We start from the raw sequence: 4,849 nt of genomic DNA on the forward strand, positions 1-4,849 counted from the left end.
CAAAACGTTTAAATGTTTTACAAATTACAAATCAAAAATTCAATGAATAATAATAATAATAATAATAATAATAAAATAATAATAATACAGTAAACAATGATAATATTATAACTTACTGTACTAATAATATAAACAGAAGTGTGGAGAATGCTGATATTTTACTTACACAGGCCTAGCTTCTTGATTATGAATGATAAGGCATATGTTGTACAAAAATTTCTTTCAATGCAATAATTCTTCAACTTTGATTTATTGTTTAGATTACAATTTACAAATAGGCCTAGGCTATTTGTATCGGTTTGAAGATGACCAGCATATTTTATTTCATAAATTAAAGTTTACAATATTCAAGTCATAGGCCAAGATACAATTAGAAAACTTTCATGTTATTAATATTATCATTCATTTACAGGCGAAATTAACATATTATCGGCGACGATTCACAAACCTATGGTACTCTGTCTGTACAACCTAACCTTTCTCCTCTGCAGTGTTGACTCAAAGATATTATTATGGCCTAAAATAGACGGAGCCTCTCTAGGCTTGATAGTAGGCTGCTAGCAACTAGGTATATGACTAGATGATAGACAAAAAGATAATCTTAACGAAAAATAAAGAATCGTCCTCACTTTATCTTTTCAAAATAATACAGCGCGTTGATTAATTAATTCCAAATTTAGGTAAATATGACTATATATGATATTTACAATGATATATTAAAATCCCAGAATTGAATTGTCTTCCTGGACAGAATAATGAAGGAAAGTTTATGCAGCATCAGTGTTTTATAGTGTTATAAATCTATACGCGCGCACGCTGTTTGGTGACAACATGGCGCCCATGTGAAAAGTTGGCCAAACTCTCTCTATCTGACGCACCACATGGTGCTCACATAATTTAAGTGTTGTAGGGTATGGTCCATTGAGCTATTAAACAACTAGAGTGCTGACAAGATGGCGAAGCAATGCAGATGTATGTGTACCATCCAAGATAGCTGTCATAGGTAAGCGCCACCTTCAGGCTTAGTATACATATTATTCCCATAAATAAGTCTGGTTATTATTTCATTAATGATAATGAGTCATATTAATAACACATTCTTAAAATCGTAGCTAAAACTAGCATGAAAGGAATGAAAATTAAAATCGTGCACAATCGTGGCCGGATGTTTCACCGACAGATATTTGTCAGACAGACATTTGGCCTACAGACTATCAACCGAAATACCATTTCGCCGAATGTCAGTTCGCCGACAAACAATTTGCCGACAGACAATTCGCCGACATTCTGTTGTGGCCGGACGTTTCACCGACAGGCGCTTGGCCGAGCATTCGCCCACATTTTGCTGAATGCCAGTGTGCTGACAAGGTGGTTCGCCGACAGCCAATTTGCCGACAGCAAAATCCGTTAATGGATAGATGTGCCTCATAGTGGCATATTTAGATGATTTGCGTACATTTCAATTTTCCTTAAATTTGCAATAAATTCACACCTGGTATCTTCTATCCTGTCTTACATTTTATATCAGTTTGTAAAATTAAAAAAAAAAAATCCCTTTATATTGGTTTAGTTATTACAGTCGCTTATGATTTTCTTAGTATTATTTAATAAAAATATAGATGAACGTGTGTTTAATATAGGCCTGTATTTAATATTTTTGACAGAATCTTGTTGCATGATTAATATATTGAAAGTGTGTCTGCATGTATGATAGCTTTAAAGAACGACTTTCCATGATGACTACCCAGTCCTCCACAAAACAAAACCTCTGTCGAAAAAACATCAATCACAACATCACAAAATAAATTGTCGATGAATTGGTTGTCGGCAAATCGGCTGTCGGTGAATGTCCAGTCGGCAAAATGTCCAGTTGTCGAATTCCGGTGAACGTCCTTTTGATCAAGTGTCCTACTGTAGTACGACGAAGAATCATCAATCACATCACAAAAGTAAATTGTCGGGAATTGGTTGTCGGCGAATTGGCTGTCGGCGAATCGTCCAGTCGGCGAATTTGATTTCGGCGAATTCAGGTGTCGGTGAATTTTCTTTCGGTCAACTGTCTGTCGGCCAAACGTCCGTCGGCAAACTGGCATTCGGCAAAATGTCCTAGTACCGTGTACATCTTACCCGTATACCGCAACGCCCGAGTTTCAAACATACTGGTAACTATTCGTACAGAACTTTCTGAGTAAATTGAGGGCGCAATTGTAAATGATGGGGCTTAGGCAAAATTTGATTGGCTAAATCTATGGCAGCCATCTTGGATGGTACACACACACAGCTCTGCGTATTTCGAACATCGAATACATTGCAGTTAGCGCTCTAGTATTCTTATATCTCTATGGTATGCTCCGACTCCCATTGACTCACTGAATACGTGCTTGGTTGATATTGAAAACCAGCCATGTGCAAATTCTGCTGATAGTACGATGTGATAGGCCCAAATATGACTTATCCTAGATACAAAAGTAGGCCAAACATTGAATTTCCAATAAACTACAGCAATCCACTACAAAAAATTAAGATTTATATAAAAGATTGTTGCTAAGAAATGTTAAATCAAACGCAGAAACTGTACTACTATATTTTCTTATTTGTTTTAGACAGGGTATGCACAGCATACCTTGCTTGCCTTGACGGTCCGCCACTGACCGTAAATTACGGTAATTTTTTTTATTGTATTTTATGTAAATGTTAGAAATTGCATTGGAGCTTAATGATCACAAGCTTTGCTCTATTTTAGGTCCCCACTCATACTTATATTATTGTTTCTATTTTATAGTGTGTGTTGGAAGAATTTGAATTAAACCTCGCACAGAAGCCCAATGGTTAATCTCAAGTAGAAGCTCATCTCGAAAGAAGCCCATGGTCTTCTTTTCAAGATAGCAAAGGGGTTTTTTTTTTCCCATTTTTTTGTAGAGTACATACACTGTACATGAATTCCAAGGCAAAAAAAAAAAAAAAAATATTACAACATGCTTGGTTTATGCAGTAGTTTAGGTGATTTAATGCCAGTTAATACACTCATTGTTTTATAGTAGCTATTCCAAAAACTTTACAGCATTCATTTTAAAAAGAAGCAAGGGTAAATTAGAAAAAGTAAATTAGAAAATATATAAATAAATTGAAATAATCTAAAGGGAATGAACAATCGGATTTGTGCCGTGGGCATCCTTCCTTTGTGATCAGGTAAAGTTTAAAGTGTTTGTTTCCTTATTAGCTCTTTTCTTCCCACACTATTCTGTGTTAAAGGTATTTTCATTATTGAATAAAACGTTACACAATAAATTAAAAAGAAGCTCAAACACCTCTATGTAGCCTCGAAAAGATGTCCATCCATCTCGAAAAGAAGTCCATATCAAAAAAAAGCCTATCCAATGTTGGCAAAAGAAAAAAAAAAGCTGCCCATTAGGGGCACAATAAATAGGCCTTAATAATTATAATCAAAATAAATGTTTCCTGCATAATATTTAGTAGAAAAATAATACAGCCAGCGAGCCCAAACACCCTACCCCAACACTTCAATGAAAGTTTTAGATAATATAATTAATAATAATAGATAATAGTTGGATTTGTATAGTGCATCATACAAAAAAAAGGTTCTATGCGCTTGGTGATTGAGCTCTTTGACTATTGCATTTTGAAAAAAAAAATTGATGTAGTCCTAAGAAACAAAAACATACTCCTTAAACTAAAGCATGTTTGGCTGTTGGTTCCGAGGCGTTCATCCGCCAATTTTGTTTTTCTTTTCCTTTCTGCTGGGTCTCCATCCACAATCCCACCGGCGGCCGCTAAGACAGCGGGGGGAGGGAGGCCGTCGGTGGGAGGGTGGGATTGATTATCCTCTCCATTTCAAAAGTGTAATGTTATATTTAATCTGGATAAAAATTGAAATTTTAAATCCTTACACATTTTTTGTTTCAAAATTAAATGCGGCTTGTGTAAAAATAACATCAGAGCTTCCGGGTCTAGGAGAGGAAAAGGAGTCATCAATTACTACTTGACAAGTTCATCTGTATCAGGATATATGAGGGTGTTCACATTTAAGGACCTAGCATGTATTTCTGAAGTGTCTTGTTTTTAACTTGTTTTTGTTTCATTTTGTATTCATTTGTTTTATTTATATATTTTCGACTGATAGGATATAATAGAAGTAAATGCCTGAGTTGATATTTTGTGAGTAACACTTTGTATACAAAAGGGTATACAAAGTGTATACCCTTTTGTATACAAAGTGTTACTCTGTATACAAAAGGGTATCTTAAATCATATCAATTGTAGAGAATTACAACTGTTGTCCAACATGTAACAAAAAATGTAGGACAATCATGACTTCTATTGTAGTACATCAATCTAAAAAATGATGTACCATGTGCAAACTCAGTATTGACTATAATGTAATTCTGAATTTCAAAGATTATTCTTTTTATTATATACAATAATTTTTTTTTAATTGTTTACTTCATTGGAATTTGTGAACTCTGTGTGTATAAATGTTAATAAAAAAAAACATGCTCAAAGCGTAGTAAACTTCTATTCACACTCAAATTTTGTGACAAATATGAATTGTCAATAAATGGACATGATTATGTCATTACACATCTATATTTGACATCCATATATGGGCAAACTATGTGTACTTTAGCTTTAAAGGACAGGTTTATAATTTATTTTAATTTTTTACTTCATTGGAATTTGTGAAACCTGCTTGACTCACCAGACGGCTTTTGAGCCGAATGCATAGTAGCTGCCATTGCTATAACCGTGGAGTACGAGTTGTTGTTGAACAGGCCTGGCCCTGTGGACACTATGGACACCTTGGCTTGCTTGCTTGTCTGCCTGTCTACGT

The 4,849-nt window shown here is 34.8% G+C and overlaps 1 long non-coding RNA gene across 1 annotated transcript; it reads right to left on the bottom strand.

Annotated features, from left to right (window-relative positions):
* Positions 1 to 2,925: 2,925 nt before the first annotated feature.
* LOC117125248 lies at positions 2,926 to 4,840 on the bottom strand. Its single transcript, XR_004448073.1, has 2 exons — positions 4,718 to 4,840; positions 2,926 to 3,968 (listed from the first exon to the last, which is right to left on the bottom strand). It is a non-coding gene; the product is annotated as an uncharacterized LOC117125248 (long non-coding RNA).
* Between the last annotated feature and the right edge of the window lie 9 nt (positions 4,841 to 4,849).

This window comes from Anneissia japonica, unplaced genomic scaffold, assembly GCF_011630105.1.
Source record: "Anneissia japonica isolate Jap-2015-1 unplaced genomic scaffold, ASM1163010v1 scaffold284645_len4875_cov240, whole genome shotgun sequence".
NCBI classification, from domain to species: domain Eukaryota; kingdom Metazoa; phylum Echinodermata; class Crinoidea; order Comatulida; family Comatulidae; genus Anneissia; species Anneissia japonica.